This window comes from Talpa europaea, assembly GCF_964194135.1.
Source record: "Talpa europaea genome assembly, chromosome: 10".
NCBI lineage: Eukaryota > Metazoa > Chordata > Mammalia > Eulipotyphla > Talpidae > Talpa > Talpa europaea.
This window is the reverse complement of record NC_140077.1, coordinates 98094878-98121706: the sequence shown is the minus strand read 5'-3', so window position 1 is coordinate 98121706 and position 26829 is coordinate 98094878.

Sequence of the window (26829 nt, the reverse complement as noted above, 5' to 3'; positions counted from 1 at the left end):
TTTCTATTTACTTCATAATATTTTCTGACAGATGAGCTCCACTCAAGAGAGGGATGGAAAAGAATAATAAGGAAAAACAAACAGTAAAAGATTTTGTTCATAAATGAGTCTGTTCAGACCCAAAGTACAGATAAGCAGCATTTGTTGAGGATTGAATATACGTCATAGTAATAGAATTTCACTCAAACCTAAACTTGGGTAGGTATCAGGCTAAACTCCAGATAATCCATGAAAATGTCTCCCAAGAAGATAACTAACATCATTGACATTCAAAAGTTCTAGAAAAACTTATAATGCACAGATTTCTGGAATAGAATGTTTGTTGCATAGAAAAGTTAAATGTTACTGAAAATACTAGGTCGGTTTGGGCATAATCAATGTTAATTTGAAACTATCAAACTGCTATACTGTCAATCACTCCCAAATTTAGATAAATATCTTGGGTTGGGAAAAAGAAAGTTTCAACTGTTATTATACTTTTAAATTTAAGATAAATTTTGGCCCTTCATTCCTTTTTTATAATGAGCCTTCACACTCTTGACATGTAAAGTGGGGCAATGCAACCTCATACGATAAGTGTCCCCTTCTTAGACTATATCAGTTCTAATTGCCATTCAGATTTCATGTTCCAGGTGATTCCAAGTATGACAGGCCTAACCAGATTCATAATTCAGGCCTTGCAGCTGAAAGGAATTTCAATTTTAAGTAAACTGCTGGAACTACCCTTGGAAAGAACTGGCAAAAATAGTTATATTCATTGAAACTAAAGTTTAATGTACAAGTTTATTATATTGGGCCAAAGCCACATTCATGGGGGGGGGGCATGGAGTAGAAAGAAGGAGTTGTTTTACACTAACAAAGTCATACAAATTTGAAATCATGCAAGTGCCTCTTTTATAGCTTCAAAGTGAATATCTAGAAGATGTTTATGTATAATGCCATGAATTCTAATACTTCCTTTTAAATGATCCTAACAAAATCAAGAAATAACTTTTTTACTGCTTAATAACTTTCTACTACTAAATGAAACAGGTTTGTATATTAGTGTGCAGAGTAATATTAAAGTATTAATGTGTATCCATCTTAAAAGGAATCTACAATGAAATATGAAATCAAGCTGATTTTTCCCACTAATATTTCATTTAAATATTAGCATGTACACAAACCTAAGTGAAGGAGTTTTTGTGCCAACATTTAACATGTTTTCTCTCTACCAAATGAAAATGAGGAAGGAAAAGTTGCACATTTTCTTTCTTTCACATGTTGTCTAAGTTTTCCTCTTTTTCCTATGATTGACAATTTCTGAATTAACCATTTAATTTTTGAATGGGGTATGTAGTTTACTCATGTTAGGAAAGTTTTGACTAAATGTTTAAGGCTTTGGATAATTTCTCATATAATTATGTTATGTAATTGTCTAAAAGAAAATGGAAGCAAATTCCCTTTATCAACTCAACTTCAACAATCTATTTTTTGAATTAATTTAGTTTTCCTCCATGAATATGTACTTCTATGTTTCCACCACTCATTCTGCTGGATGCAAGGGATTAAAAAAAATGTCAACACAGTGTCTCTGCTTCAAGACACTATCCCAATAACTAGCACTAAACAAAATATAGAACAGTGTTGGAGGAGAGTCAATGAGGAAAATGAAGAGGAAAGAAGAACTAGGTGTGGAGGCAAAAAGATCTTAGTTTTTATGTGAACTTTATAATTTTTATAATTCTAGGGAAGCTGGTATAATGACTCACATTTTACACATGAGGAAAGTAGGAAAAAATTTAATTGACATTAAGTTGCCATATCACAACTTTCAAAAGGTGATCTGCTGTATTCTTTTTGATAGAATACTGAATAGAAATGATATTTCAAGTATGTTTTTTTAGCAGCCTTGAACAAAAACATTAAAATCCTGATTTAATTTATAGATTAATATTTTACACACTGGCCATAACAAAATAATATGCAAAGTAACAAAATTAAGAAAAATTGCACTTGTAAAAAATGGTCAAATCTACTGGAAGCACTTTATTTTCTAATTTCCTTTCACTGGGTTTTTAACTTTCAATGGCAAAACACTTTGAAAGACATGATTGCCTTAAATATGCCTTTTGAAATGTCACTCTTCCAATATTTTCTATATTGTGAGAACTGTCCTCAAAACGCAGTGGGACAAAAGAAAAAAATAAACAGAACTGCATGTGCTTCTATTTAAGTGATTTCGTAATCTTTAACTAAGGAGACTGCACCATTTATTGTTCAACCTGGAACATGTTTGAAATTTGAAAGAGGCTCTAATAAAAATCATCCCAGCCCATCAGGTATAAACTGGGATTATTCTGAGAAAGGTAGGCTATATGGATAGCTAGGTTTATAGGTTGAATTGTTCTGATGACTGGTTAAAGTCCTAACCCCAGTATTTCAGAATATGTCTGCATTTGTAGAGAAGGTCATCAAAGAGGTAATTAAATAAAATATTAGGGTTAGTCCTAATCCAATATGAACAGGTATCCATCGAACAATTAGCAGACAGACAACAAAAAGCCCCATGTGAGGACTCAGTGAAAAGGCAGTTGTCTGCAAACAAAGGAGAGAGCACTCAGGGGAAAACAAATTTGCCAACACTTGGATCTCAGACTTGCAGTCTCTAGAACGGTAAAGAAAATTTTGTTGTTTGAGTCATTCAGTATACATTATTTGCTATGTCAGCTTAGTAAACTAATACAGCAGTAGCAGGTACTCAGTGTTTCTCAGCATTTCAAAGACCCTCGGTGGCACAAGGGGTTAAGACACAACCTATGAAGATGTCTGCAGCCTCTGCAGCACGAGTTCGATTCCCCGGCCAGCCAGGGAGCAACCCACATGGCACAGCAGACCTCTCCTGACTCGCCCTTTATTCCCCTCAGCAGTGTACTTTGGTCAATCTGCCTAGTCTGTTCCCCACTCTGTCTCTGGTGAACCCTCTCTCCCTCCACAACTCTGGCCTGTAATCCAGCTCGTGTATGCATAAATAAATCAATCTTAAAAAAAAAAACAACAGATGCCATAAATTAATTAAAATATAGATATCTCCTCGTTAATTCAGGGCTACTGAATCAGAATATTAAGTTAGGGCCCCAAAATACAAGGACCTGTTTTAGGAGTCTAGTGTTAGAGACTCTAATTTCAAACAGGACAATTTTCTTATAATTCTGAAAAAGAACAATCCAAATACTTTTTAACAAAGCTCGAGTGGATTTTCTCTACTTTCTCTAGTCAAATTTTCATTGTAATTGTATTTCTTCTGCTTTTAGCTATATTGATTTTTCCAGTTTTATTGAGATATAATTAATAGCGTTGTGCACTATATACTATGTACAGTGTAATGTTTACATATACTTAATGCATTGTAAAATGATTACCCATACAGCTTTAGCTAACAGTTGCACCACATTATGTAAAGCTCTATTGATCTTGATACTTAAAATTATGCTATAGAAGTAAAGCTAAACTACTGGGTACAATTCTCCGAGTCATTATTTCCTTGCTATATATACACAAATAAATTCCTAATTCTCAAACTCATTCATCTACAAAAAGGGGATAATAAAGTCTGCCTCACAGAATTATTGTAAAAGTTAAATGAATTATTTTTTGTGAAGCTATTAAAGTACTAACTGTAAAAGGAAAAAAAAATCAGTGAATGTCAATATTAATATTTATCTATCATTAAAATCAAATCATCAAATAGATTTACCCTTTTGTTTCACAGTGATTATAGTGTTACAGTAATCAGATTGATTTAATAATCTTTTTTAGGAAAAAAAAACTGTCATTTCTGGCACAATATAGTGCTAATCATCTTATGGATATATAGTGCTATATATCATGGGTAATCTAAGTATATTTAGGCAAATTGTATGATAGTATCATAGATTATAAGATTAAAGAATAGAGCAAGGAAGGCAAATTTAATCCAGAAAACAACCCTATTTCAATCAGGACAAACTACTGTTGCCTCCCTGTTGTACAGCGTCCAATGTCAATGAGGTGGCTGGTGGGTCCCTTTTGAGAAAGGTGCCATGCTGGGGTCTTACATTCATCTCTTCAGTTAAAGGTTATGCACTCAGCATCCTTGGTAATCAGATACAAAAACCACGAGCTTTAAGAGTGAAAAGAAAGGATTTGTTTTGCAAAGGAGTCAGAATTGAGATGGGTATTGAATGGAGGTTAACAAATGAAAGGGAGGAAAAGAATATTAAAATAAGCCACGAAAGTGAAAGAATATGAGCAACAGTTGAGGCAGGAAAAAACATGGCAGACATATCACCAGTGAGGATATAGGACTATCTGACTAAAATCAGTATGTCAAATAGCAGTAAAGGATAAATAAATGGATCCTGGAACCCCTTTCCTGCTATGAAATAGTGGCTTTGCTACTGACTACCTGTGTGATCTTTTTGATATTTCTCGAGTCATACAAAACCAACAATAAAATATACCACTCCAAGTTCTGTCCAATGGACAGATTTCCCTTTACCACTGATTCACAGAGAATCCCCAGATTTCTAGTACTTTAGTTTTGTTATTTGTGAGAAGGACATATAAGTGCTATCTATGTCACATACTGTTGCAGTGAACAAAGGACTCAATGATGTAAAGCACTTTAAACAGTGATTGGCATACAGTAAGTCCAAAAAATGTTTTAAAATTACTATTTAAATTTATGATTCAATTTTACAAAGGGCTAACTTATACTCAGATTTACATCATTTAAATAAAAACTGTATATCTTTTTCCAAATTGTGTTTCATAAGCCAAATAACTTTCTAATGCAGTTACTTTTTGGTCAAAGTCAAATACACACAGTAAATGAAATTTAGTGTGAAGGGGTGGTTAAACTAGAAACATTTTCTCTAAATAAAGCCCCCAAACTGTTATATTTAGTGCTATGAACCATTAAGTAGCATACTATATTTATTTTCTATCACTTTATATTACATCTTTTGTTAGTCACAGCCTGATTTTGCAAAATTATCTGTGAAGTTGTAATGTTACACATCATCAATACCTTGGAAAAGAAGTCAAATCCACCATGGCCAATTTGGAAATCAGTCACAAGATACAGTTGTATAAAGTAGTGAAGCAAGAAATAAGTCATGGGTCTCAACTCTCCCCTTCATAACCAGTTGTTCTTCTAGAAACATGCCTTTTTGGGTAAGATAGTGTTTGTCTGTCTAATTGTAACTCCCGTTAGACTTAACATCAATAGGATATGTTTCTACAAGCCTGTTGGACAGCTTCTTGATTGTAATACACTATGGTGACAAGCCAGTGCTCCTGAGAACATGAGCTGATGGAATAGGTGAAGTATTACATGGGCAGAGGGATTCATATAAGTTCATTACCTGGCAAGTAATTGTACTGTGATGGCAGAATATACCACAATGGGAGAAATGAACTGAATCTGTCCACACTGACAGTATTGGATCAAGACCTTTTTTTCCCCCTCTATTTTTTCCTAACCATAGATTAAGCTCCATAGATTTATTCTTGACAGTTCTGCTTGATCAAAAATTCTCCCTTAAAAAGAAGTGAAAATATTTCCTCTCGAGTAAGACTTCCTTTTGTTTTCATTGATTAAATCCTTTGGTTTCTATACCACCACTATTAATACTTAGGTGAATTTTTAAAATGTGATGTTTATTGGGGCTCCCTGGTGGCCTAGGGGTTAAGTCTTAGCCCTATTACCACTACAGCCTGAGTAGGCTCCCCAGGCCAAGGAGCTAATCCACATATGGTGTGGCAGACCTCTCCTGTCTCACCTTTAACAGTGTATTCTAGTGTATTCCAGTAAATCTACCTTTTATACTCCCCACTCTGTCTCTGGAGAATTCTCTCACCTCCAGCACTTCTGGCCTATATCCCAGTTCTTTTATACACACACACACACACACACACACACACACACATACACACACACACACAAATAAAAACTAAATATGTGTATTTTGGGGCTTTATTGAGCCTTTTAATCTGATCTCACTGTGTCTCTCCAACTCTCCAAAATAGAACCTGCAGTATCATACAACTCCAGCTCTGGTTTTCTCATCATACTATTCTTTTTTAATTAACTCTATACATTGGTCCATGGTGTCATTTCATCCATCCAGTGTATCCTTATGGTTCAATTTAAAACAGTAACCTTCAGACAAATTTCCCAACTCATCTAATCTACACTCATTTTCCGATTTCTAAAAATTTAAATTTCATGAATATTTACCTAATCTCTCCCAAATATACTGGTAGAAAAGATTGTGTCTGTATTTACATAGTAAATACATGGTGTTTATTTATATTATTTGTAAAAAATGCCCCTTAAATATCACTACAACATTTTTTGATGAAAGATTATCACCACCTCATTAGAAAATGATATCAAACATTCCCAGGATAAAGAAATTCTAGATCTGTCTTTAAATACAGGGCCCCTATTTACAGAATTAAAAATCAAGTTCTATAGAGGTAACGGTGATTTACAACACTGTGTATAATTTAGAGGTATAGGATCATACCCTACAGGTGTAAGTTACTGCAACACACCTGCCAATTTTTAAAATATAAGCAGCATTTGCCTTTTACAAAAGTTTGTGGGATATGAATGAACATAGCACATTCAAGAAACAATGAATAACTGAACATTTTTGAATAAGCATGTGCAAAAAGAAATAACATAAATAAAAAATAACTCATTAGAAAATTTTGGGCTTGTAAAAATTTTCAATATAAATTTACTTGGAAAAGATATTAATTCCACCTTGTATGATAACAACGAATGACATGTTCTCTGACACACAAGAGTTAAAACATTTTTATGTTATTCATTTACATGTACTTAGTGTTGTATGGTCCTAATATCCTTAGTACTTATGGTACCAGAATAGTGTCACCCTAGAGATGCCCATGTGCTAATCCCTGAAGCCTATGAATATGTTAACTTATGTGGCAAATGAAAAGTAGATGATGTGAGTAAAGTCATGGTCTTGAGATGGGGAGATGATCTTGTTATCCAATTTAATCACAGGGCCCATTATAAAAAAGGCAGGACAGTCAGAGTCAGAGACGGAGATATGACAATGGAAACAGAGGTCAGACAGACATGTGGCTACAAGGCAAGGAATGCAGGCATCTCCAGGAAGCTAGGAAAGGCAACACAGTGGGTTTTGAGCAACTTTAGATCTCTGACATTTAGAACTATAAGATAATAAATTTGTGGCATGTTCTGTCACTACATTTGTGGTATCTTCATAGTAGAAATAAGAAACTCATTGAATAACATATTGTCTGGAAATCACCTGCCTTTAGATAACTTAGTTTACTTTTGCATGCACTGTTACCTTAAGTTTGTAGTAAATTATCTTATTTTTTTGTATCTCAGGACCAAAAATTGCTTTCTGGTAAGTATAACTTCTTAGAAAAAATCAGGCATATGATTTAACTGTTTCTATTTATGTTACTTACTAAATTTCTAAAGTTATTTAGTAATATTGCCCAAGCAGACTTCTTTCTTTTTCATTCCCTGTCACTTCTACTCTCTCTTGAGTATAGGTTTGCTTTCTCACCATTCTACCTTGTTTCTTTGTCATGACCACATTCCAATCTTTATAAAGTATAAAACCAAAATCAAACTGCTAATATAATCTTTTTAAACTAAATAACCAATGTCCTAAAATGACATTACATGCTTTTAAGTTTTAACGGATCATTAACGATATTATTATCAAATAAGTAAGATGAGTTATATATATTTTTTATACTAAGAAGCACATTTTTATCTAATTGTAGCTGACCTAATGTAGTACAGAGAGAACATTTATTTTCATTAGAAAAGCAGTCTGCTAAGAAATTACACAGGTCCAATAATTTAGGACTTTGTGGAGCAAAGCCTTTAGTTCCTTACCTATATGAATTTACAATCAAGTTAGGGAGAAACACAAGTTAGTTTAAAAAGTAGCACGTGATTAATTGCCAGGTATTTCAGCCAAGATGATATATCTAAAGCAAATTAAGGACTGGTAAAGAAGAGCTTGTTTCTCAGGAAAGGTTTTCTGTGGAGGACAAGACATGAGTTGAACTTAAAATTATGGGAGAAGGCAGCTAAGTATAGAAGAAGGAAGAAGTTGTAAGAAGAATAAACAGAAAGAGCAGAGGTTCCTAAGAAACCCCAATGCAGTGCTGCGATTATTGTGCAACATAGAAGACTAGAGGGGGAAAATACATAAACTAGAAAAAAAAAAAAAACCACATTTGACAGGGCAACCAGCAGCAACCTGGAAACCGTACAGATGCAGAGCAAGCAAGTGAAGTGATGAAAGTATTCTAAAAAGCAAACAAAAAATCAAGAACAAGAATCTCCAAAGTGAGTTAAAGAGTATGAAAGCCAGACATCGGAAATGCCAAATCTAAAGGAATATGAATGGGAACAATATTTCAGTGCAGGAGTCATCTGATGCATTTCAAGGCATCCTATAACAAGCAATGCAATGAAGTTCTCATAGTCCAAGTTATGGTTTTTAAATATTATAAATGGTTCTTTGAGTGATAAGATATTCTGATGTTTAGGGTTATCTGTATTTTACCAGTTTGTATGTTTATTTAAAGTGCATTTTGAAGCAATCACTCTAAATAAATCTCTTTCTCCTTGATGTCAGGAGGAACCTCACCTTGATGTCAGCTTCACAGAACATTGTACTAGGCAGGCAATGAGCCAAGTGACTTTTTAATAATTTAAACTACTATGGCTTTGCAAAAGAATGAGGTGTCATGGTCTTGGACAGAGTCAAGTCAGGTAGATTAATAGATTAGCTCTTAAAAAATGAAATCTCACAAAAATATCACTTCACTCACTTTGATGGTATTCTGAAAAATGAGTTAAGCTTCAACTGAAAAAGGTGAAATGAGGAAAATTACCTTAACAGAGGCAAAATAAAAGAGATGAAAAGGATAATTACTTCTAGAAATACTCAACTACATATGCACTTGTCCTTACCAGAGCTGCAATTTTGCCTTTAAATCTACCACCAATCCCACTTTCTTGACTGCCTTTCAATTAACTCTTGTTCTGAACTCTCATCTATGAAGGAGACTGATAGGCAGATGCTAAGAACCATGAACACAGGTTCTGTGGAAAGGTTAGGGATAGTGGAATTCAACAAATATGGCTTTTTAAGTGAATAGGATTCTTCCTTGTGGAGAATAAATAGGCTACAGCTGAAACCAAAGCTAATCCTAAGAAGAGTTAGCACCTGGGAAATGAGAGAGAGAAAAACTGTGTCAGGTAATCCTGTAATGAACACTCTGAGGGAGAAAGCACTGACATGTGGGAATTAAGCACAAGAGAATGAGAGAAGCAGGAGGAAGATAAAACAAAAAGGGGCCCAGGATAATCATCAAAAGCAAGTATTGCAGTTCATGAGCTTGCTTTCTGCATCCTGCCTGGACAGTTCTCGTGAAATAAGTCAGCTGAGCTTAAAAATCTTAGGACAACTCAGATCAGCCTGAAGTATACACGTAGGAAAGAAAAGTTAGACTAAAATTATTGCTCCCCAAATATATGCTATTTCAGCAATCTATGGCTACGGGTACCTTCAAAAGATATTTCATAAATAGGTGGTCCCCAGAAATATGCTACATTTCAGAATATGATGTATCCTGTGAATTACAGAAGTCAATACTTTCACAAATCATCCGCTTGCATTTCCTCGTTTTTCATTTCATCACATAATTTAACATTATGAAGAATTGAACATTTCTTAAGTCTTTTCCCAAAATAAACTTAAGGCTATGAGAAACATATATTTGAGTTTTATCTTCCAAATACAAAGTCATATTTTCCATTTCCTGAATCAGAGTTGAACAGTTTTAATATTGCTGATTTCAATTGTGAGCAATTTCTTCACACATTCTCTTACTCTTTGTTTTCCCTACACATGGTGTGCAATGTAGAAAATGCCAACTCAAAGACAAAATCTTCTTAGGTATATTTTATCATATCATTGTTATTATACTTACTCTACACTTTTGTTCAAATTTCCTATATTAACTTCATCATCTTACCTTAGCTCTTTTGGCTATAAGGGGTTCCTAATAAAGCACAATTGAAATGCCTAAAAATTAAGCACTTATTAAGCTATAAGTCTGAAGAATTACGAAGGAAGCTGTGGATTAAGTTTCTCAACATTTTCACCGTACAAAGAACATCTGTATAAGGTGCATGGTTGTATTAATGAAATACTCACCACACCATCTTTACAGTAATTATTATCTAGCTCAAACACTGTGACCAGATATTTGCAAATCATCTAAACAGCTATGTGGCTGTAATCTGCTTTGAAAAAATACAAAAGGCAATGAAGTATGAAAGACACAACCTTTATCAGCCACCTCCTTTGTCTTTTATTATAGCACATTGTCAAGTACAACTGTGGAAACTGGAAACTGCTTTGGAAATTTTTCTTGGGGACTCAGAATTGCCAGGTGACCAGCAATGAATTTAGTCTTTGAAAATTTGTGACAAAAACAGGACAGTTAATTAACAAAAAAAAAAAAAAAAATGTGAACCAACTCATTTTCATTACTCTGTAAGGGCTAAAAATTTAAAAGGGTAGGATAAAAGATTATGCAGGGACGTGAAATGAAAGACAATGTCACATCCACCAGGAATTCAAAAGTGATCTTCCATCTGCCTGTTTTTAACCTCCAACTATGTTGGCATTTCACACCTCTATATTTGAAATGACTTCCTCTACTACTCAACTACTGTAAAATGACAGTGATGCTACCCACCTCATCAGATGGTGAAGTTCAAACAAGAGAAAATATATTAAATGCTGAACACAGAGATTAGCATATAATAGAGTTGCAATGATTTTTAATTCTCCTGTTCCCATTCTTATTTTCCAGTCTCTAGTTTTCTTCTCAAATCAACAAAAAAATATAGTAACAATGTCATAGTTTAGAAACCAGAAACTTCATCAGATTCTGATTTAATCTAAACTCAATAGGGCACCACCAACAATTTACATTCATATTTTCAATGTTTTATATTAGATGTCAGTAAACAATGGCCTGCTGGTTGTTTTGTAAGTCCATGAATTAAGGATGGCGTTTACATTTTAAAGTGGTTAATGCAATCAAAAGAAAAAGTATTATTAGATTGAAATTTCAGTGCATAACTAAAGTTTTACTGGAATCCATTCAACACTCGTTTATGTATCTGCTATGGTTTCTGTTGCACTACAAAGGCAGAGTTGTCTCACTAAGGGAGAGATTATATGGGTCAAAGAACTTAAAATATTTACATCTGGCCCTTTACAAAAGTTTCCTGACCCCTGCATCAGATTAATGCCAATAGAGAAATGAATAAGAATTATTCATGAACTAGCTAGAACTATTCATGAACTAGTCCCAGACATTGATGTGAGGTGTGATGGCAAAATCACAATAGTCCAAAAAATAAACTGATTATATAATAATCCTAATATTAAATTTTTGAATACACAGGGTAATAATTAGGAAAAGGACATAGGTCTTATGAATAATAAATAATTTCTAACTTTCATTTATTAAAATTTCATTTAAGATAGGGAATGATTCATTACAAAAGTCACACAGAATATTAGTATATCATGATTAAATTCCCAACAACTTAAAGTTGTGTTTATGTTTAAAATGTACCTAAATACTTATGACTTAGGTCAAAGAGCTCAGGGCTCTTAATGTTACTGATCTAAAACTTTCTTGGATGACTGATACAATAAAATTTATTTTATTAAAAGTCATTAAAAATATAGAATCAGAATGAGTGAAAGATAATGAAGTGACATTGAGAGATCCTTAATACAATTTTCACATTTGTCCCTTGCATGCTTTTAGGTAAAAATTAAATGCATATTTAAAAAGGTTGGTAATTATATGCAATTTTTTTTCCTTTCTAAAATAATTTTAACATGTGCAATATTTTGATAAATTTCTTCTTTTAACATAAACTATGGTCATGATTTTATTTATGGATATCTCTATTTCTTGATAAAAATTTAAAAATCTAATAAATATCTTAAAATTCATGCTTCTAAAACTTGAATGTGAACATGAACCACCAGGAGTCCTGTTTACAAATGTAAGTGCTGATTTAGTAGCTCCCAGGTGATCTGACCACATAGTGAGGACTAAATAATACTGGCTTGTAACCCAGAGACAAAAAACAGCATGGTTTTGCTTGAAATTTATGATTTTGCCCCTTATACTTTGTATAATTTCAGAATAAAATTGCCTCCTTTTGTGTCTGACTTGGAGATTTCAGCAACTCACTAGAGTGTTTGGAATTTGAAAATGTTAACAATTTCATATTTTAACAACAACCTTTCTCCCATTCAGAAAGCCAAATCCAGATTTCAGCAATGTTCTTTGTGTTCCTCTGTAGTCCTCAGTTCTTTCCATATTCATTATATTTCTTATTTGTAAGAAAGTATGGAAATTTGGACAATGGAGGTGAAATGCAGATATGTTTTCATTGGGTATTATTAAAAGTTACGAATGGAAAGAAAAGTAAAAATCTTTGTTAGGAATGACAGCCCTAGTCCTCTAATCTTTTCTAATCTCTATTAAATGTCAAGGAAAAATAACTTTGAGAAAAACAGAGTTCTAAATAAAAATTGAGCAATCAGTAATAACTCCCCAGAATGACCACTCATTCTCTCAATCCACAATGCCAGGCTCTCCGGGATTTGTGAAGTGCCTCTCACTTCTGTGCCTTTACAAGTTCCCTTTAAGTAGGGTCTTGAACACCCCTACTTACCTATATGAGTCTCACTCATCTCCTTGAAGATCTTATCTCACGCTTCAGTAAGATTCAGATGCTTTTCCATCATCTCCCCTATTTCTTTGTTTCAGCACTTACGTGATTCCTGGAATTGTTCACAACAGACATTGTGAGATGGTATCTTGTACTTTTGATTTGCATTTTCCTTTGTTAGGCAAAAATGAGTATTTTTCCATGTGCCCATTGGCCATTTGTATGTCTTCTTTGGAGATGTATTCACTTAACTCTTCTACCCATTTTTTGAGTGGGTTGTTATCATTGTTGAGTTGTATGAGTTCTTTGCAGAGCTTGGATATTAGTCCCTTGTTGGATGTATATTGTAAATTATTTTCTTCCATTCAGTAGAGAGTCTTTATGTTTTTATGATAGTTACTTTTGCTATGAAGGAGACTTTTAGCTTGACTTAGTCTCACATGTTTATTTTTGTTTTTGTTTCCCTTATTATTGGAGTCCAGTACCCAAAGATATCACTGAAGCTGATGGCATGGAGTATTTTTATATATATTTTATAATTTCAAGTTTTACATTCAAGTCTTTAAACCATTCTAACTTTTTTTTTAAAGATTTATTTATTTATTTATTTATTTATGCAAGCACTGGGTACAGTCAGAAGCGCGGGAGGGAGAGAATTCACCAGAGCCACAGCGGAGAGCAGAGCAGGCAAAAGGACCAAAGTACACTGCTGAGGGGAGCAGCGGGCGGCAGGAGAGGTCTGCGCGCCATGCGGGACCCTCCTCTGGTGGCCGGAGAGGAGCCGGGGATCGAACCGGCGCAGCAGAGGCTGTGGGCAGCTTCGCAACCCAGCGCTCAACCGCTGTGCCACCGGGGAGGCCCCTAAGTTAACTTTTGTGTATAGTATAAATGGTCTATTTTCTTTCGCATGTAGTTATCCTGGGTACCCATCACCATCTCTTGAAGAGACTTTCCTTTCTCCATTTTATGCTCTTAGCTCCACTGACAAAACTAGCTGTCCATTTAAGCGTGGGTTTATATCTGGGCTCTCAATTTTATCCCATTGATCTGTGTGTGTCTATTTTTTATTCTAACACAATACTGTTTTTTTATTGAAATATTTTATTTTATATAATTCTTACATCATTTTCATATTTGCAAAATGTATGCATTTTCATTTTGGTGATATTCCCCATACAATTGCACCCCCCCCCCTTATTTTGACTCTAGTCCTTCCTTTTCCCACCCCTCCCTCCCCTCCCACCCCCTTGTAGTGTATCTGGTTTATAGTTGCTTGTTGATTTTGATTTTTACTTTGTATTGGTTAGTCTTTTTTCCTGGTCTCTTATTTAGGTTTTCTAAATTCCTGCTATGAGTGAGATCATCCGGTATTTTTCTTTTTCTTTCTGACTTATTTCACTGAGCATGATCCACAATACTGTTTTGAGTAGAATTTTAGTATAAATTCAAATACTCTACAATTTTTTTTACTACTATTAAAGAATAAACAATTTTTTTAAGATTTATTTATTTGTTTGTTTGTTTGTTTGTTTATGCAAGCACTGGGTACAGTCAGAAGCTCAGGAGGGTGAGAGAATTCACCAGAGACAGAGCGGGGAGCAGAACAGGCAGAAGGACCGAAGCACACTGCTGAGGGGAGCAGTGGGCGTGGCAGGAGAGGTCTGCGAACCTTGTGGGACCCTCGCCGGCAGCCGGGAATGAACCGGCCGTACAGTGGCTGCGGGCAGCTTCACAACCCAGCCCTCAACCACTGCGCCACCAGGGAGGCCCAAGAATAAATACTTTTTAAACCAGGTTTAATTAGAGCTAAATAAAATGTCAATCTAAAAGTCAATCTGAATTATTGCTAATTTTGTTATGGTATGTCATGACATACCATGTCATGTAATTTTAAAAAGTATGTCTTTAGGGCCTCCCCGGTGGCGCAGCGGTTGAGCGCTGGGTTGCGAAGCTGCCCGCGGCCTCTGCGGCGCCGGTTCGATCCCCGGCTGCTCCCCGGCCACCGGAGGAGGGTCCCACATGGCGCGCAGACCTCTCCTGCCGCCCGCTGCTCCCCTCAGCAGTGTACTTCGGTCCTTCTGCCTGCTCTGCTCCCCGCTCTGGCTCTGGTGAATTCTCTCACCCTCCCGCGCTTCTGACTGTACCCAGTGCATGTATAAACAAAACAAACAAACAAATAAATAAATAAAACATGCCTCTATTAAAAAAAAAAGTATGTCTTTAAATGGAAAACTTATGAAACACCAATGGATTCTGAGGTGGTTAAAAAATATAGGTATCAACAGAAATTTATTAAGCACCAATGCTAACTGGACCAGGGAAAATGATGACAATGCAAGTACAACACCCCACGTATCACACACTAACTAGTGAAACACAAGTGGGATGCTGAGATTTTGTTTCAAACTATAAGGATTCTAAGCTTTCCATTCAAGCATGGCAAGGCTATCTCTTGTTAGTGAGAGAATGGACCATAGGCTTATCACTGTGCTAGATTCAGACTATCCTAGTCACAATTTGCATGTATCAACTCACTGAATCCTCGTGATTATGTAGCAGGGAGTATTAATTTTTGCATCTTTATTTCACAGATTAGGAAACTTGGTCACAGAGCATGTGTCAGGGGAGTTGAACTTGGGCTATCTAGTTTAAGAGTCCGGCCTCCTTGTGACAAGCCTCCCTTCTCTCCTTTAAGGCAATGAGACAGTAACATTCTAAAATGCTTTCAAATAGCAGCATTAAGAAACCATACCTGTCCTGTTTTTGGTTGTACTCCTACTGTATATGACATTTTTATTATTAGAGTGGTTAAGTTCATCACTAAAATTGCACTGAATTTATAATATCGTTACTATCAGCCTTAAAATAATATTATATTGCCATTTAGTTAAACCAACTTGATCTTTCCATTTTTCTGAAATGGACAGATTTAGGCATGTACAAAAACACGTAATCAGAGCACTTAACAATGAATATGCTTTGTTACTAAACATTTTATTGAATACCTGAGAATGTGTGCATTATCCCCACAAGCGAAAGGCCATATTTTTGTTTACATTCTAATAATTGTTGGTATAATTTATAATATCCTAGAAACTAACAGGTTTTTATCACACTATGTAAAAATTATAAGATTCAGGTATATTTGGCATTTGAAGTTGTGTGTTCTTACTAAGCTCATGTTATATATGTAATTTTTGCAAAGTTAGATTGATTTTTGTTTCAAACAGTTGAGATTATTAATATTTTAAAGGTTAAACTTATAACTTATTACACTAAATTTGTATATTGCTCTAAGAAAAAAACATAATTGTACCATTTATAAATTAGTGCTTCCAATTTCCTAACGTGTTGTCTTTATAAACAGTTATTTTGTACACACAGGAGATATTATTTCATTTTAATTAGGTTATTTAAATTCTCAACCATTAAGGAAAACAGTTTTAGGGTATAAAGCATGTTTGTCATAGCTGTAGCTGATTTTTTTTCACCTAATAAATACAATAAAAACTGGGCATCCAATTTCCTAGTGTTTTAAGCCTAATGACCATAGAAAGTCCTAGATCGAATAAACATGTGATGAACATCTATGTTACATTTATTACATTATATGTTCAACATTAAAAAAAGAGTGTGATCTCAATAATTGTAAGGGTGATGATGATTATCGACACCTAGTCCACAGTCGGCACTCAGTAAATATTTATTGAAGAATCAATAAATAAATGCCTTGAAGCTAGTATTTTATATGCCAGACATTGTTCTAAACACTTAGAAGTATCAAAACATTTAATTTTACTAATATTTCTATTATTTTCATAATTTTTCACATGAGGAAATTAGGTCTTAGTGAGGAAATAACTTCCCAATGTCACATAACTCTCAATTAGCACCACTGAGTTTCCAAACCAGTTTTGTCTTTACACCAGCAATAGCTAAGTCAGACTTACATACAGCAAAGTCTACTAAAAGCTGGTGTGATGGTATGTTCACAGACATGTAAACAGGTGTTCTGATAACAAAAAAGGAATTTTGTTTTGTTTTTTCCTGATACTATGGAAAGGAAAATACGTTACAGCTGAGTTTCCTTCACAGTTGCATCTAAAAGCTCAACCACCAAAGAACAGAAAAAGAACTTTTAGGGTAAAGGGGGAAAGGCCAGCATAGTTGTCTACTCAGGCAGTGATGAATAGATCAATCAGTCTACAGCAATCAGAGTGAAAATGACCCTAGTGAGACCTGGAAGAAGAAAAGTCTTAGAGAATCAGATCAAGGGACCCTGCCTTCTATGGAAAGACAATCAGATTTACCAGTAAGGCAGTGCAAAGTAATCAAAGTCACTTAGGCAAAGAAGAGATATTGCTAAATACCCAATCTCACCATGCTCCTGCATACACCACGGTCCATTTATTTTTAACTTGAAGACTTTTTTTTTCATTTTATTTATTTTTTAATATTTTATTTTATATAATTCTTACATCATTTTTCATTATTGCACAATATATGCATTTTCATTTTGGTTATATCCCCCATACAATTGGACCCCCCCTTATTTTGGCCCTACTCCTGCGTCTCCCCGCCATATTTTAAGAAAGGCAAATCACCTTGGCAATCTGTATAACTAACCCAATCAAAACATTACAAGAGTACGTTTTAATTCACAGATATTAGTGCTCTTGCACTTTTACTTTCTGCCCTATCACCCAACTAGATCTTCAAGTCCTTATTCCTTTCTTCTGCTAGGGCAACAAAGAGGAACAGTCAGTTGTATTAGCATTCTCCAAAGAAACAGAACAAGTAGCATAAATATATACAGACACACATAAATATTTACATGTTTTTTTTTTTAATAAATTTTATTGTTATATTCCCCATACAATTGCAGCCCCCCCATTCTGACCCCAATCCCTCCCCTCCCGCCCCCGCCCCCCTAAAAGTGTCTCTGGTTCATAGTTTTTTGTTGATTTTGATTTTCACTTTCTTATAGTTATTCATTTTCCTGGTCCCTTATTTAAGTTTTCTAGATTCCTGCTATGAGTGAGACCATCCGGTATTTTTCTTTTTCTTTTTGGCTTATTTCGCTGAGCATGATCCCTTCCAGCGCCATCCATGTTGCTGCAAATTGCATGTGTTTATCTTTTTTGAATGCTGAGTAATATTCCATGGTATATATGTACCACATCTTCTTGATCCAGTCATCTATTTTTGGGCATTTGGGTTGTTTCCAAAGCTTAGCTATTGTAAACAGTGCTGCTATAAACATAGGGGTGCAGGTGTTCTTTGGAATTGATGTTTCTGTGTCCTTTGGGTAAATACCTAGGAGTGGAATTGCTGGATCATATCGAAGCTCTATGTTTAGTAGGTCCAGAAATCTCCATACAGCTTTCCACAGTGGTTGGACCAGTTTGCACTCCCACCAACAGTGCAGAAGAGTTCCTTTTTCTCAACACCCTCGCCAACATTTGTTGTTGCTAGTTTTTTTAATATGTGCCATTCTCACTGGTGTAAGATGGTATCTCATGGTAGTTTTGATTTGCATTTCCCTGATGACAAGTGATGTTGAACATTTTTTCATATGCCTGTTGGCCATTTGCATTTCCTCTTCAGAGAAGTTTCTTTTAAGCTCTTCTGCCCATTTTTTGACTGGATTGTTTTCTTTGTTGTTGTTGAGTCTCATCAGCTCTTTGCAGATTTTTGTGATCAGTCCTTTATCATTAGTGTTGGGTGCAAAAATGTTCTCCCAGTTGGTGGGGTTTCTCTTTGTTTTTGTTATTGTCTCTTTTGCTGTGCAAAAGCTCTTTAATTTGATGTAGTCCCAGCTGTTTATCTTTGCCTTCACTATCACTGCTTTGGGTGATGTGTCTGTAAAGATGTCTTTGATGTGCAAATCACGTAGTGTTTCGCCTATATTTCCTTCTATATATTTTATGGTTTCAGGTCTTATGTCTAGTTCTTTAATCCATTTTGAGTTGATTTTTGTGTATGGTGTGAGGTGGTGGTCAAGCTTCATTCTTTTGCATATAGCGACCCAGTTTTCCCAGCACCATTTATTGAACAAACTTTCTTTGCTCCAATGCATATTCTTTGCTCCTTTGTCAAAGATTAGTTGACCATAAATCTGTGGGTTTATTTCTGGATTTTCTATTCGATTCCATTGGTCTGTATGTCTGTTCTTGTTCCAATACCATGCAGTTTTGATGATTATGGCTTTGTAGTATAGTTTGAAGTCTGGGAGTCTGATGCCTCCATTCCCTTCTTTTTTTTTCAGGAGAGCTTTGGCTATTCGGGGTTTTTGGTGATTCCATATGAATTTCATCAATAATTGTTCTATTTCTTTGAAGAATGACATTGAAATTTTGATTGGAATAGCATTGAATCTGTATATTGCTTTTGGTAGGATGGCCATTTTAATAATGTTTATTCTTCCAATCCATGAGCAGGGGATGTCTCTCCATTTCTTTGTGTCTTCTTCTATTTCTTTTAACAGTGTTTTATAGTTTTCTTTGTATAGGTCCTTTACCTCTTTTGTTAGATTTATTCCCAAATATTTGATTTTTTTTGTTTCAATAACAAAAGGGATGGTCTTTTTGATTTCTTCTTCTTCAGATTTATTGTTTGTGTATAGGAAGGCTACTGACTTTTGCGTGTTGATTTTGTATCCTGCCACTTTACTGAACTGATTGATGAGTTGAATTAGCTTTTCTGTGGAGTTTTTGGGGTTCTCTATGTATAATATCATATCGTCTGCAAATAGTGATAGTTTGACTTCTTCTTTTCCTGTTTGGATTCCTTGGATGTCTTTCTCTTGTCTTATTGCCCTGGCTAGGACTTCCACTATTATATTGAAAAGCAATGGTGAGAGTGGACATCCTTGTCTTGTTCCAGATCTTAATGGAATTGCTTTCAGCTTTTCACCATTGAGAATGATACTGGCTGTTGGCTTGTCATAGATGGCCTTTATGATGTTGAGGTATGTTCCTTGTATCCCCAGAATTTCAAGGGCTTTTATCATGAATGGGTGTTGCACTTTGTCAAAAGCTTTCTCAGCATATATTGATATTATCATATGGTTTTTATATTTCTTTTTGTTGATGTGTTGGATAACGTTGATTGATTTTCGGATGTTAAACCATCCTTGTGCCCCTGGAATGAATCCAACTTGGTCGTGGTGAATTATCTTATGGATACATTGTTGGATTCTGATAGCTAAAATTTTATTGAGGATTTTTGCATCAGTGTTCATTAGGGAGATTGGCCTGTAGTTTTCCTTTTTTGTGTTGTCCTTGTTCGGTTTTGGTATTAGTGTAATGTTGGCTTCATAAAACGTGTTTGGTATTGTCCCTTCCTTCTCAATTTTTTGGAAGAGTTTGTGAAGGATAGGCACTAATTCATCTTTGAATGTTTGGTAGAACTCATTTGTAAATCCATCAGGTCCTGGGCTTTTGTTTTTGGGGAGGTTTTTGATTACCATTTCAATTTCGCTAATTGTAATTGGTCTGTTTAGGTGTTCTATTTCTTCTTTATCTAGCTTTGGGTCATTGTAGAGTTGTAGGAATTTGTCCATCTCCTCTAGATTGTTAAACTTGTTTCCATATAACTGTTCATAGTAGTTACTGATTATTCTTTTGATTTCTGCTGTGTCTGTTGTGATTTCTCCTCTTTCATTTGTGATCCTGTTTATTTGTGCTTTCTCCCTTTTTTCCTTTGTGAGCCTGGCTAGGGGTTTGTCTATTTTATTGATTTTTTCAAAGAACCAGCTCTTGGTTTCATTGATCTTTTGGATTGTTTTTTTAGTTTCAATTTCATTTATTTCTGCTTTGGTTTTTATTATTTCTTTTCTTCTACTGGTTTTGGGGTTTTTTTGTTGTTCTTTTTCTAGATCTTTGAGCTTCGAGATTAGGTTGTTTCTTTGCGTTCTTTCTTGTTTCTTGATGTGAGCTTCTATTGCTATATATTTACCTCTTATTACTGCTTTTGCTGCATCCCATACATTTAGGATATTGGTGTCCTCCTTGTCGTTCAATTCAAAAAATTTTTTAATTTCTTCTTTGATCTCCTCATTAGTCCAATGGTCTTCCAGTAGTGTGGTTTTTAATCTCCATGAGGTAGGAAAGTTCCTTGCCTTCTTTTTATGGTTTATTTCTAGTTTGATGCCTTCATGGTCAGAAAAGATGGTTGATATGATTTCAATCTTGGTGTATCTGTTGATGTTTGTCTTGTGCCCCAGAATGTGATCGATCCTGGAGAATGATCCGTGTGCGCTTGAGAAAAATGTGTACTCCGTTTTTTTGGGGTTTAGTGTTCTATAGATGTCTGTTAAGCCTAATTGCTCTAGGTCCTTATTTAGAGCTTTGGTTTCTTTACTTATTTTTTGTCTTGTTGATCTATCCATTGTTGATAGTGGTGTGTTGAAGTCTCCCACTACGTATGTGTTTTCTCTGATGTCTGTTTTCAGAGAGGACAACAGTTGTCTGATATATTTTGGTGCTCCTTCGTTTGGTGAGTATATGTTAATGAGTGTTATTTCTTCTTGAAGTATTGTCCCCTTGATCATAATGTAGTGACCATTGGGGTCTCTTTTTATCTTTTTGAGTTTGCAATCTGTTTTATCTGATATAAGTATAGCTGTTCCTGCTTTCTTTTTTGGTCCATTTGCTTGTAGGATTGTTTTCCATCCTTTAACTTTGAGCCTATTTTTATCTTTTGTAGCTAAATGTGTTTCCTGGAGACAGCAAAAGGTTGGGTTTTGTTTCTTAATCCAGGCTGCAACTCTGTGTCTTTTTATTGAAGAGTTTAGTCCATTTACATTTAGAGTTAATATTGATATGTTAACATCTGTATTTGCCATTGTGTTTGTCTTTCCTTTGATTTTATTTATTTATTATTTTAATAACTTTTTTTTTTTTGGCCTTCTTTCATTGTTATTCGTCCCTCTGAGGTTCTGGCTTTAGGACTCCTTGTAGTATTTTTTGGAGTGGGGGTTTAGTTGCAATGAAATTCCGGAGTTTCTGTTTGTCTGGGAAGGTCCATATTCTTTCTTCAAAGAGGAAGGAGAGCTTTGCGGGATAGAGTATTCTTGGTTGGCATCTGTTTTCTTGGAGTCTGTTGACTATGTCCCTCCACTCTCTCCTTGCCCGTAGTGTTTCTTCGGAGAAGTCTGATGTCAGCCTGATTGGTTTTCCTTTGAATGTTATCTGTTTCTTCCCTCTTGCCAGCTTCATTATTTTTTCCTTGTCCTGGATTCTTGGGAGCTTTACTATTATGTGTCTTGCTGTATTTTTCCTTTCGTCGTGGAAGTTTGGTGTTCTTCTTGCTTCTTGTATATCAATTTTCAGCTCCTTCTTCACATTTGGGAAGTTCTCTTCAATTATCTCTTTGAATATTTTCTCTGTTCCTACATCTCTCTCCTCTCCTTCTGGTATTCCTATAACTCTTATATTTCCTTTCCTCATGGAGTCAGATAGTTCCCGAAGTCTTTCTTCGTTCTTTTTCCTTCGTACTTCTCTTTCCTTTTCTGTTTTGGTTCTTTTTATTTCTGTGTCTTCAAGATTACTTATTCGTTCTTCCATTTCATCTATTCTGCTTTCATTGCTTTTCCCAGAATTCTTTAGTTCTTCCATTAATTCTTTGATCTCCTGCATTTCTTTTACTTCCCTCTTTAGGGACTCAATTTCTTTCTTCTGACCATTGTTTTCCCTCTGTAGGGACTCAATTGCATTCTTCTGATCGTTGATTATTTTTCCCTTATCATTGTTTTCCTTTATGACTTCTGTCAGTTTTTTAATCACGGCAATTTTAAATTCTCTTTCTGGAAGGCTCAGAAATTCTTCCAAGTTATTGTCTTTGCAATCTGGGGGCTGGCTTTCTTTTTGTGGTGTGCTTTTTCTCTGGAGAGTTGCTAGGTTGCGTGTGGTTCTTCTCCTCCCTACTGTCTGTTTTCTAATTTGCCGTATGCGTTGGGACACTGTGTTGTTGGGACTGGCCGGCATCTTGGGTGGGCTTCTCTGTTCCCCTCTGGTTCTTCCAGGAGTCATCTGTCAGTTTCAAGCAGCCTTTACTGGAGAAAGGTCCCTGTTCTAAAATGCCGATGTGGGGACACACTCCCCTGTGTGCCTGGTCTGCCCCGGCGGTGGGTTCCTGCTCCCCTCTGGGCTTGGACTGCAGGCCAGAGGGGGTCTGGCGTGGGCGAACTTCCCCCGCTCACCTCTGGCTCCTGAGGAAGCCTTCTGCAGGTAGTCTTTACTGAAGAAATGTCCCTGTTCTAAAATGGTGCTGTGGGACACACTCCCTGCGCGTCTGGTCTCAGGCACACTCTTCTGCGCGCCTGGTCTGCCCCGGCTGTGGGTGCTCGCTCTCCCTGTGGGCTCAGACTACTTGTTCGGAAGGAGCCCGGTGTGGGCTAACTCCCCAGCTGGCCACTAGCTCCTTCAGTAGCCTGTGCTGGGGTCAAGTCGCTAGGTGGCGCCAGAGATCTCTCCTAGAGCCCTTGGGGAGCTGATTTTCCACCCCGTGGGACAGGGAGCAGAGCGGGGATGGTAGGGTACACCTCAACGGCTTTGGGGTGCTGTGTCTGCCTTGTGCCCCACCGTCGTGGGGAACCCACGCCCCTAATTTCGTGCCCCGGGTCTCAGTTCCAAAGCCCTCAGTTCCAGGACGCGGGCTGTAGCCCAGATCAGTGGCGCGGGAATGGCGCCTTTTGAATCCCGCTCCCCTGCCTGGGCGCCTTGTTCCTGCTCACTCAGGGAGGGCCTCCGCCGTCTCCCCGCAAGCCTAGGTTGCAGGCGCGGGGACCTGGGCAGCTGCTATCCGGTCCGGATCCGCGCCACTTTCCGCGCAAGCTTACCGGGGCTGTGTGCTGGTGCTGGTCTCCTCCTGGGGGGCGGGGCTCTCTTTAATGGCGCCTGGAGCTCACCTCCGCGGCGGATCCTGCAGGGTTCGCCTCAGCTCCCGTTCACGGGGTGTGGTGGCTGAAATAGTTCCTTTCCACTCACAGTCCCACTTGCTGTGTCCGTTTTTCTTGTTGGCCGTTTTGGTTTGTTGTTTCCGTCCTCTCTGCCGGTCGGAGAGTGCCGACTTTGTGAGCGGGGGAGGGGAGCTGGGTTCTGCGCTTCCCTCCCTTCTCGTCCTCTTTTATGGCAACTTTCTTCTTTGGGCAGTTTGCTGGAGTCGTCCGTTTATCTTCCGTGTCCCAGTTCTCACTGGGACCTGCCGCTTTTCCTCCCTATTAACTTTTTTTAATGGGAGATCTTACTCGCAGCGTCTCCTCGCCGCCATGTTGCTCCGCCCCCTCCCCTACATATGTTTTATATATATATAACATGTGCAAAAGTATAAAAATATATATGTATATATATATATATATATAAAACATATAAAGTTATTATAAGGAATTGGCTCATGCAATTATGGAGGCTAGGAAGTCCAAAATCTGCAGGCTAGGCAAGCAAAGACCCAGGAGAACTGACAATGCAGATGAAGTTAAAAGGCAGCCAGAGAACTTGCTCTTGCTCATGGAGTCTGGTCTTTTATTCATGGAACTGGTGTTCTATTCTTGTCTTCAACTGACTGGATGAGGCCCACCAATATTAGAAGGACATTAAAAATAGTAACCTGCTTATTGTTCATCTCATCCAAAAACATCCTCTAATTTATATTTTTCTCACATATTTTATTTATTTTATTTTTTATAAATTATTATTTTTTATATCTTTGTTCATTTTTAAACAATATTTGTTTTCCCCCACCTCTTCAGGTGTAGTCCCCACAGTTTCCTTCACCAATGCACCCGTGCACCATCAGCTCAGACTCCATGCTCTGCCCACCCTCTCTCTGATCCCTCTTCCTCCTCCTCCCCTGCATATGTCTCTGATTTATAATTGTCCATTTTTGCTTTGTTGTGTTTTGTACTGTTATTATTTTTTTACACTGATGTCTTATTTGGTTCCCCTATATTCCTGCTATAAGTGAAACCATCTGATATTTTTCTTTTTCCTTCTGGATTATTTCACTGAGCATAATTCCTTCTAGTTCCATCCACATTGCTGCGAATGGCATGAGTTTATCTTTTTTTCATTGCTGAATAATATTCCATTGTATATATATGCCACATCTTCTTGATCCAGTCATCTATTTTTGGGCATTTGGGTTGTTTCCAGGTTTTACCTATTGTAAACAGTGCTGCAGTAAACATAGGTATACAGGTGTTCTTTTGAATCAGTGTTTTTTCATCCTTCGGGTAGATCCCTAGGAGTGGAATTGCCAGGTCGTATGGTAGCTCCATTTTTAGTAGATTGGGAAAGCTCCAGACAGCTTTCCATAGTGGTTGGACCAGTTGGCACTCCCACCAGCAATGTAGGAGAGTCCCTTTTTCACCACATCCTCTCCAACATTTGTTGTTGCTTGAAAAACATCCTCCAATTTAACACATTAAATTAGCTATCATAGTGGTCATTAGTGGACAGGTCTCAGAATAAGCTTGTACTTGATGTGATATCCATTAAGCAGTTGTAATAATTCCCTCTGCATGGCTGGCAATGTCTTTCAACCCACTGGCAAATATTTACTGTTGCAAGTATTCATTTTTCCCTAGTCTTGAGTCAAATTCAAGACTTCTAATACCCATCTCCATGAGGATCCTTCATGTGCTCCTTGGACCCTATTCATCATATCATATGAACCCAAAAAAAATGAAACCCGGTCACTTGGATGGTGTTTTTAAGATTCACTTTAAGGCAGAGCAAAAATAAAGTGGGAGGAAATTTGAGACTTGAATTTGTTTAAATGAATTCAACATTTGCAAACATGCTTTACCATTTGTTGCAAAGAAAATAATTATGTATTATGTTTTTTCTAAAATGAAGAAATAGTTCAGTCATTTCCACTGTGATCAAACAATATTTCTAGCATTTAACGCAAATAGAGCATTAGTCAAAAACACCATTATATGCTGGGAAAACTGGGTCGCTACATGCAAAAGAATGAAGCTTGACCACTACCTCACACCATACACAAAAATCAACTCAAAATGGATTAAAGAACTAGATATAAGACCTGAAACCATAAAATACATAGAAGGAAATATAGGCGAAACACTACATGATATGCACATCAAAGACATCTTTACAGACACATCACCCAAAGCAGTGATAGTGAAGGCAAAGATCAACAGCTGGGACTACATCAAATTAAAGAGCTTCTGCACAGCAAAAGAGACAATAACAAAAACAAAGAGAAACTCCACCGACTGGGAGAACATTTTTGCACATAACACTAATGATAAAGGACTGATCACAAAAATCTGCAAAGAGCTGACGAGACTCAACAACAAAGAAAATAATCCTGTCAAAAAAATGGGCAGAAGAGCTAAAAAGAAACTTCTCTGAAGAGGAAATGCAAATGGCCAACAGGCAAATGAAAAAATGTTCAACATCACTTATGCAAATCAAAACTACCATGAGATACCATCTTACACCAGTGAGAATGGCACATATTAAAAAAACTAGCAACAACAAATGTTGGCGAGGATGTGGAGAAAAAGGAACTCTCCTGCACTGTTGGTGGGAATGCAAACTGGTCCAACCACTATGGAGAGCTGTGTGGAGATTTCTTGACCTACTAAACATAGAGCTTCCATATGATCCAGCAATTCCACTCCTAGGTATTTACCCAAAGGACACAGAAACATCAATTCCAAAGAGCACCTGCACCCCTATGTTTATAGCAGCACTGTTTACAATAGCTAAGCTTTGGAAACAACCCAAATGCCCAAAAGTAGATGACCGGATCAAGAAGATGTGGTCCATATATACCATGGAATATTACTCAGCATTCAAAAAAGATAAACACATGCAATTTGCAGCAACATGGATGGCGCTGGAAGGGATCATGCTCAGCGAAATAAGCCAGAAAGAAAAAGAAAAAATAGTGGATGGTCTCACTCATAGCAGGAAACTAGAAAACTTAAAAAAGGGACCAGGAAAATGAATAACTATAAGAAA